Below are 9,992 nucleotides of genomic sequence, written 5' to 3'. Positions count from 1 at the left end.
TTTTGGCAAGGTGGCACAGTGATTAGCACTGCTGCCTCACAGCACCAGGGACCCGTGTTCAATTCCAGCCACGGGTCTGTGTGGAGTTCTCCTAGTGTCAGCATGTGTTTCCTCCAGGTGCTTCGGTTTCCTCCCACAGTCCAAAGATGTGCGGGTTAGGTTGATGGGCCATGCTAACTTGCCCCTTAGTGTCAGGGGGACTAACAGGGTAAATATGTGGGGTTACAGGGATAGGGCCTGGGTGGGATTGTTGTTGGTGCAGTCTCGATGGACCGAATGGCCTCTTTCAGCACTGTAGGGATTCTATGATTCCAAAAATATTGTGGTTAAATACATAAAGGAAATGATACACTGAGGTTGCCCAGAGTGTTGTTCCCAGATCCTTTTCTAGATGTAAACGTATGAGACAGAAACAGAAAACAATGAGAGGAGAAAGAAACAGTGAAGTAGAGAGAGTTTGGTTACCACAAGAACATGTTGACATCCTTGCTACAATTATCCATGACCTTCATGAGGATATTACAGCACTGGTTAAGGAAGTGGAAAGTGTTGTGTTGCAGTCAAGTTAACAGTTTGCTACCACTTCTTCTGAATCTATCTGTAACTTAAATACTCATCTAATGTGGCCCCACTGAATATTTAATATGTCCAAGATGTCCTCCTTCCATTCTTTCAAAATACAACACCAACTTGCATAATGCAAAATGGATCAGAACATGGCAATCAATGTGAGGTGCATGACTGAGAATGTTGCGAGTAACAATAGCATGAAAATTAGGAGGACACCTTTACAAAAGCAGGGAAACAAAATTTGGTATGATCGTTGCCTTGACAACTAGGGCCATTTTAGTTAGCCCCTTCAAGTCTCCTGTTCATTTTCAGTGACCGTATGGTTGCTAAGTGATGGCTGTGGAATTTCTCTGAGGAAAGAAGCTCTTGTAAAATTGTGTGCACAATCTGTTTTTCCACTCTCTATTTTCCATAAATTAAATAACTTTTGAAATTGAGATTGTAGCTAATGGGTGTTAAGTATATTTATAAACTGGTCTAGAACTTGCTGAATATCAAGTGGTCTAGTCCTGAAATGTTCTCATTCATTTCACAAATGCTGAAAATATTTTCAGGATCGAAAATCTAAATTCAAATGACAGAATTATTTGAATTTCCCTCCCTTCCCCTAATAAAGCATAAAATGCATATTTTATTTTATTAAAATATAGTAAAATTAAAAGTATGATATGTTATTTATTAGTGTCATAAGTAGGCTTACATTAACACTGCAAGGAAGTTACTGTGAAAATTCCCTAGTTGCCACATTCCGGCGCCTGTCTGGGAACACTGAGGGAGAATTTAGCATGGCCAATGCACCTAACCAGCACGGGAACCTGGGTCCCTGGCGCTGTGAGGCAGCTGTGCTAACCACTGTGCCACCATGCCGCCCCTCACAGTTCACAACATTCCAAGATGTTTTCCTGCAAATTTTGAAATTGTGCCCTGCAAACTAAGTCTAGGTCAGTACTATCAATCAAGAACAGAAGGGAAGAAAGAACTGGTGCAGGACAGAGGGTTTCAGATTCGTGGATCACTGGGAAGTCTTCCAGGGAGGATGGGACCTGTACAAAAAGGACGGATTACACCTGAACTGGAGGGGCACCAATATCCTGGCTGGGAGGTTTGCTAGTGTGGTTCGGGTGGGTTTAAACTAGTGTGGCAGGGGGGTGGGGATCAGAACAATAGGTCAGCAAGCGTAGAGACTGGGGACGAGCATGGGGCCAAGACAAGGCTACCTAAGAGGAAGAGCAATCTGGGGTAGAATGAACTCAGTGGGCCTGGAGGTCTGGAGTGCATCTGCTTCAATGCAAGGAGCGTAGCGGGCAAGACAGATGAACTTAGACCTTAATGCATGCGCAGAACTTGGATGTGGTTGCAGTGACAGAGACTTGGTTAAAAGAAGGACAGGACTGGCAGCTGAATATTCCGGGGTATATGTCTTAGAATCTTAGAAGCCCTACAGCACAGAAAGAGGCCATTCGGCCCATCGAGTCTGCACCGACCACAATCCCACCCAGGTCCTACCACCGTATCCCTACATATTTACCCACTACTCCCTCTAACCTACGGACACTAAGGGCAATTTTAGCATGGCCAATCAACCTAACCCGCACATCTTTGGACTGTGGGAGGAAACCGGGGCACCCGGAGGAAACCCATGCAGACACGAGGAGAATGTGCAAACTCCACACAGACAGTGACCCAAGCCGGGAATCGAACCCAGGTCCCTGGAGCTGTGAAGCAGTAGTGCTAACCACTGTGCTACCGTGCCGCCTATGTGTTTTAGGTGAGACAGAGGAGGGGCTAGAAGAGGTGGGGGAGTAGCAATACTGGTTAGGGGGCATATTACAGCGGTACAGAGGGTGGACAGTTTGGAAGGATCATGTAACAAGACACTGTGAATAGAGCTCAGAAACAGGAAGGGCACAGTCACTATGCTGGGGGTATACTACAGGCCTCCCAACAGCCCACAGGAAGTTGAGGAACAAATATGTAAGGAGATTCTGGACAGGTGTAGAAACAATAGGGTTGTTGTAGTGGGAGACTTTAATTTCCCTCATATAGACTGGAAATCCCTTAGGGCTGGGGGTCCGGATGGGGAGGAACTTGTAAAATGTGTCCAGGAAGGTCCTTTGGAACAATATGTTGATCGTCCAACTAGAGAGGGGGCTATACTGGACCTAGTACTGGGGAATGAGCCCGGTCAGGTCATCAAAGTTTCAGTGGGGGAACATATGGCGAACAGTGGCCACAATTCTGTAAACTTTCGGATAGTCATGGAAAAGGATGAGTGTTGTCTTATGGGTAAGGTGCTGAATTGGGGGAAGGCTAACTACAGCCGGACTAGGCAGGATTTGGTGGCTGTTGATTGGGAGAGGCTGTTCGAGGGTAAATCCACATCTGGCATGTGGGAGTCTTTTCAGGAGCAGTTGATTGGAGTGCAGGACAGGCATGTGCCTGTAAAAAGGAAGGACAGGAAAGGTAGGATTCGAGAGCTGTGGATAACCAGAGAAATTGTGGGTCTAATCAAAAAGAAAAAAGAGGCATACATAAGGTCCAGGCAGCTAAAAACAGATAAATCACTGGAGGAATACAGAGAAAGTAGAAAAGAACTCAAACAGGGAGTTAAAAGGGCAAAAAGGGGTCGCGAAATGTCTTTGGCAGACAGGATTAAGGAGAATCCCAAGGCATTTTATACATACATTGGGAATAAGAGGGTTGTCAGAGAAAGAGTCGAACCTCTCAAGAACAAAGGAGGGGAATTATGCTTAGAACCCAAGGAAGTAGGTGAGATCCTAAATGAATACTTTGCATCAGTATTCACAAAGGAGAGGGATACGTTGATTGGTAGTGTCTCAGAGGGATGTGTAGACCCGTTAGAACAAATCACAATTACAAGGGAGGAATTGTTAGGTGTTTTAGGAAGCATTAAGGTAGACAAATCCCCAGGGCCAGATGGCATCTGTCCTAGATTACTGAGAGAGACAAGAGATGAAATTGCTGGGCCTCTAACAGAAACTTTTGTTTCTTCATTGGACACAGGTGAGGTCCCGGAGGATTGGAGGATAGCAAATGTGGTCTCGTTATTTAAGAAGGGTAGCAAGGATAACCCGGGTAATTATAGGCCAGAGAGCTTGACGTCCGTGGGAGGGAAATTGTTGGAGAAGATTCTTTGAGATAGGATCTATACACATTTAGAACTGAATAGACTCATTAGCAATAGACAACATGGTTTTGTATGAGGGAGGTCATGCCTCACAAATTTGGTTGAGTTTTTTGAGGAGGTGACAAAAATGATTGACGAGGGAAGGGCCGTGGATGTCGTCTATATGGATTTTAGTAAAGCATTTGACAAGGTCCCTCATGGCAGGCTGGTGCAAAACGTTAAATCTCACGGGATCAAAGGTGAACTAGCTAGATGGGTACAGAACTGGCTTGGCCATAGAAGACAGAGGGTAGCAGTGGAGGGCTCTTTTTCTGATTGGAGGTCTGTGACTAGTGGTGTTCCGCAGGACTCTGTACTGGGACCTCTGCTGTTTATGATATATATAAATGATTTGGAAGAAGATGTAGCTGGTCTGATTAGTAAGTTTGCGGATGACACAAAGATTGCTGGAGTTGCGGATAGTGATGAACATTGTCAGAGAATAATACAGCAGGATATAGATAGGCTGGAAAATTGGGCGGAGAAATGGCAGATGGAAAATAATCCAGATAAATGCGAAGTGATGCATTTTGGTAGATCTAATGCAGGGGGGAGCTATACAATAAATGGCAGAACCATCAGGAGTATAGACACACAGAGGGATCTGGGTGTGCAAGTCCACAGATCCTTAAAGGTGGCAGCACAGGTGGAAAAGGTGATGAAGAAGGCATATGGCATGCTTGCCTTTATTGGACGGGGCATAGAGTATAAAAGTTGGCAATTAGAACGTTGGTTAGGCCACATTTGGAATACTGTGTCCAGTTCTGGTCGCCACACTACCAGAAGGGTGTGGAGGCTTTGGAGAGAGTGCAGAAAAGGTTTACCAGGAGGTTGCCTGGTATGGAGGGTATTAGCTATGAGGTGAGATTGAGTAAACTAGGGTTGTTCTCCCTGGAAAGACGGAGGTTGAGGGGCGACCTAATAGAAGTTTATAAAATCATGAAGGGCATAGATAGGGTGAACAGTTGGAAGCTTTTTCCCAGGTCAGAAATGACAAACACAAGGGGTCACAAGTTCAAGGTGAGGGGGGCAAGGTTCAATACAGATATGCGGGGGACGTATTTCACACAGAGGGTGGTGGGGGCCTGGAATGCACTACCAAGCAAGGTGGTTGAGGCAGACATGCTGGGATCATTTAAGACTTATCTAGATAGCCATATGAACAGACTGGGAATAGAGGGATACAAACGGATGGTCTAGTTAGGAACACATGATCGGTGCAGGCTTGGAGGGCCGAAGGGCCTGTTCCTGTGCTGTATTGTTCTTTATTCTTTGAGTTCTACCTTCTGTTGTAATATCACTTTAAGGATTTGCAGCATGGCATCACTAGAAAGGAAAGTTTAAAGTTATTAGTGTCACAAGTAGTTTTTCATTAACACTGCAATGAAGTTACTGTGAAAATCCCCTAGTCACCACACTCCGGCACCTGTTCGGGTACACTGAGGGAGAATTTAGCACGACCAATGCACCTAACCAGCACGTCCTTCAGACTATGGGAGGAAACCGGAGCACCCGGAGGAAACCCACGCAGACACCAGGAGAATGTGCAAACTCCACACAGACAGTGACCCAAGCTGGGAATTGACGCTGTGAGACAGCAGACTGCACTCTCTCCAAAGCCTCCACATCCTTCTGGTAGTGTGGCGACCAGAACTGGACGCAATATTCCAAATGTGGCCTAACCAACGTTCTAATTGCCAACTTTTATACTCTATGCCCCGTCCAATAAAGGCAAGCATGTCATATGCCTTCTTCATCACCTTTTCCACCTGTGCTGCCACCTTTAAGGATCTGTGGACTTGCACACCCAGATCCCTCTGTGTGTCTATACTCCTGATGGTTTTGCCATTTATTGTATAGCTCCCCCCTGCATTAGATCTACCAAAATGCATCACTTCGCATTTATCTGGATTATATTCCATCTGCCATTTCTTGATCTCACCATCTGCCTCAGGACAATGATTGGAGCTTTGGTGCACTGATTTAGTGTACTAATGAGTGATGTGGCATTCTGATATACATGTATCCTTACTCATGAACAATATAGTTCCTAAATCGTTTTGAAATATAACAATGCAATATCCCTTTCTCCTTAAAAACATGCTTCCAAATATCAAAGTTATCTTGTAATCATTAACTTAAAATGAAAGTAATTTCAAATCAACAATTATAATTAATCATGCAATTCCGAACGTAAGACATTTTTATAGCTTATTTTCTTTTCTCAAAGAACATTATTCATGGCATAGCTGTGAACAATGCTGTCTCCATCTCACTGATTTGGCATTCATTGGTTTCAGTAATGAGCTGGCACACTTTATTGACAATGTTGTGTGTGTTGCTCAGTATTGAAGGGGTTGTGCTTGATGTTGCTGAATTGGTGTCATTTGTGAATAATATTGTTGATATTTCTAATGACCTTTGCTGCCTTATCAGTTCTGGTGTAGGCTGAACATGGACTCTGTCCTCATCTACTTACTGCGTTCAGTCTCAATGATGTATGACCTTGGATTCTCAATTTCACCAACAACTGTTGCTGGGTTCTAAGTTACAATGTGGAGATGCCGGCGTTGGACTGGGGTAAGCACAGTAAGAAGTCTCAGTAAGAAGGTTGGAGACAATACACATCTCTTTAACCTGTGCTTAACCTTCTCTCCATTCACATTGTCTGTACCTTTAAGACTTGATTACCTATAAAGACTCACATTCCAACCATTATTTTGTAAATTGAGTTTGTGTCTTTGTATGTCCTGTTTGTGAACAGAACTCCCACTCACCTGACGAAGGAGCAGCGCTCTGAAAGCTTGTGGCTTGTGCTACCAAATAAACGTGTTGGACTTTAACCTGGTGTTGTGAGGGTTCTAAGTTACCGGCAGGGGTGGGATGGTTCACCTTTTCCCACCTCTCAATTGAGCAAAGTCAAATATATTTTAAACAAAAATTCGTTTTAACCCCTGAGTGCTAAGGATAATGACAAATACTCTTGTAGAATTTTAAAAAGGATAAATGTTGATTACTCATTGCACGAATGTATATGCAACAGCACCCACTCACAGTGACAGGCACACACAAGAAGACATGGTTTCAAAAAAAAAGGTCGCATGCATTTAGACTTTAAAAGTCCAACTATGCACTGCTTCTTTCGAGATGAAGGCTTGAAGCATTGCAGGCCTGTGATTTCCTTGTTAGGCCCATTGAACAAATAGAGGTTGGAAGTTTATGAAAATAGATTCACACTTTGCTTACTGCTGGCATATGCAGCTCTCTTTGGCTTCACTACAATCGAGGTGTAGTCAAACCCCAGGAGCAAAAACATAGTTGGTTTCTCAAATAGGTAAAAGTTAAAAGGAAGAGGGAAGCTTATGTAGGGATGAGGAAACAAGGTTCAGATGGCTCGACTGAGGGTTACAAGTTAGCAAGGAACGAGCTGAAAAAGGGGCTGAGGAGAGCTAGGAGGGGACGTGAGAAGTCCTTGGCGGGTCGGATCAAGGAAAACCCCAAGGCTTTTTACTCTTATGTGAGGAATAAAAGAATGACCAGGGTGAGGTTAGGGCCGGTCAAGGACAGTGGTGGGAACTTGTGTATGGAATCAGTAGAGATAGGCGAGGTGATGAATGAATACTTTTCTTCAGTGTTCACCAAGGAGAGGGGCCATGTTTTTCAGGAAGAGAAGGTGTTACAGGCTAATAGGCTGGAGGAAATAGATGTTCGGAGGGAGGATGTATTGGCAGTTTTGAATAAACTGAAGGTCGATAAGTCCCCTGGGCCTGATGAAATGTATCCTAGGATTCTTTGGGAGGCGAGGGATGATATTGCAGAGCCTTTGGCTTTGATCTTTGGGTCCTCGCTGTCCACGGGGATGGTGCCAGAGGACTGGAGAGTGGCAAATGTTGTTCCTCTGTTTAAGAAAGGGAATAGAAATGACCCTGGTAATTATAGACCGGTTAGTCTGACTTCGGTGGTTGGTAAATTGATGGAAAAGGTCCTTAGGGATGGGATTTACGACCATTTAGAAAGATGCGGATTAATCCGGGATAGTCAGCACGGATTTGTGAAGGGCAAATCGTGCCTCACAAATTTGATAGAATTTTTTGAGGAGGTAACTAGGTGTGTTGATGAAGGTAGGGCGGTTGATGTCATATACATGGATTTTAGTAAGGCGTTTGATAAGGTCCCCCATGGTCGGCTTATGATGAAAGTAAGGAGGTGTGGGATAGAGGGAAAGTTGGCCGATTGGATAGGTAACTGGCTGTCTGATCGAAGACAGAGGGTGGTGGTGGATGGAAAATTTTCGGACTGGAGGCAGGTTGCTAGCGGAGTGCCGCAGGGATCGGTGCTTGGTCCTCTGCTCTTTGTGATTTTTATTAATGACTTAGAGGAGGGGGCTGAAGGGTGGATCAGTAAATTTGCTGATGACACCAAGATTGGTGGAGTAGTGGATGAGGTGGAGGGGTGTTGTAGGCTGCAAAGAGACATAGATAGGATGCAAAGCTGGGCTGAAAAATGGCAAATGGAGTTTAACCCTGATAAATGTGAGGTGATTCATTTTGGTAGGACTAATTTAAATGTGGATTACAGGGTCAAAGGTAGGGTTCTGAAGACTGTGGAGGAACAGAGAGATCTTGGGGTCCATATCCACAGATCTCTAAAGGTTGCCACTCAAGTGGATAGAGCTGTGAAGAAGGCATATAGTGTGTTAGCTTTTATTAACAGGGGGTTGGAGTTTAAGAGCCGTGGGGTTATGCTGCAACTGTACAGGACCTTGGTGAGACCGCATTTGGAATATTGCGTGCAGTTCTGGTCACCTCACTATAAGAAGGATGTGGAAGCGCTGGAAAGAGTGCAGAGGAGATTTACCAGGATGCTGCCTGGTTTGGAGGGTCGGTCTTATGAGGAAAGGTTGAGGGAGCTGGGGCTGTTCTCTCTGGAGCGGAGGAGATTGAGGGGAGACTTAATAGAGGTTTATAAAATGATGAAGGGGATAGATCGAGTGAACGTTCAAAGACTATTTCCTCGGGTGGATGGAGCTATTACGAGGGGGCATAACTATAGGGTTCATGGTGGGAGATATAGGAAGGATATCAGAGGTAGGTTCTTCACGCAGAGAGTGGTTGGGGTGTGGAATGGACTGCCTGCAGTGATAGTGGAGTCAGACACTTTAGGAACATTTAAGCGGTTATTGGATAGGCACATGGAGCACACCAGGATGGTAGGGAGTGGGATAGCTTGATCTTGGTTTCAGATGAAGGTCGGCACAACATCGTGGGCCGAAGGGCCTGTTCTGTGCTGTACTGTTCTATGTTCTATGTTCTATGTAGTTATTTATTAGTCACAAGTAGGCTTACATTAACATTGCAATGAAGTTACAGTGAAAATCCCCTAGTCATCACACTCCGGCGCCTGTTCGGGTACACTGAGGGAGAATTTAGCATGGCCAATGCACCCAACCAGCACGTCTTTCAGACTGTGGGAAGAAACCGGAGCCACCCGGAGGAAACCCACGCAGACACACGGAGAACGTGCAAGCTCCGCACAAACAGTGACCCGAGCCAGGAGTCGAATCCAGGTCCTTGGCACTGTGAGGCAGCGGTGCTAACCACTGTGCCACCATGCCACCCATGAATCAATGTCAGGAGTGGGATTTGAACCCACGTCTCCAGAGGAGACTGCGACCGGAATGCAGCGCCTTAGGCTGCTCGGCCATCCTGACTCTAGGTAGGTAAGAGCCTGTCCGAATTCTTTGCCTCCCAACAGATTTTAGGCAGGGCCCAATGATCTGGAAGTCTCCTTCTTTCAATCTTTCAAAAATGTGTCTATTCAGATGTTTTATATCAGAAACCTGTTTTTGTCAGGTGACCATAGTATCTGTTGTTCATTGTCCTAACAAATAGTACCTAATGCCTTAGCCATTAACATACAGCGATGTTCAAGTTTCACCCATTTACATATCCTTGTGATAGAATGGGATTCTTCTCGCACCCATTCTTTAGAATTCCACTCTGAAGCCAAGAAGTCTACAACTTCATTGTGAAAACGTTTCTGTAACTATTTGGATAATGGCAGCCATTAATCCACATGAACTTATTTTGCATTTTAATGCATTCTCAATTAAATATTTCAGAAGGTTGTTTGCATTTTAATATTTTCTCCAGGCATACAGACTTTCCAGGACTTTGTGTAGTGACATGTATGTTGACGAAAAGAAAGGTGCCTAATCGCTCAACTCTTTTGTTTT

At 44.7% G+C, this 9,992-nt stretch overlaps 1 non-coding gene across 1 annotated transcript; it reads right to left on the bottom strand.

The window, feature by feature from the left end:
• Positions 1–9,384: 9,384 nt before the first annotated feature.
• Positions 9,385–9,467, bottom strand: trnar-ccg (transfer RNA arginine (anticodon CCG)). Its single transcript has one exon. It is a non-coding gene; the product is annotated as a tRNA-Arg (tRNA).
• Positions 9,468–9,992: the final 525 nt, after the last annotated feature.

Source organism: Mustelus asterias, chromosome 2, assembly GCF_964213995.1.
Source record: "Mustelus asterias chromosome 2, sMusAst1.hap1.1, whole genome shotgun sequence".
NCBI classification, from domain to species: domain Eukaryota; kingdom Metazoa; phylum Chordata; class Chondrichthyes; order Carcharhiniformes; family Triakidae; genus Mustelus; species Mustelus asterias.
This window is presented reverse-complemented; position numbering and strand designations above follow the sequence as displayed.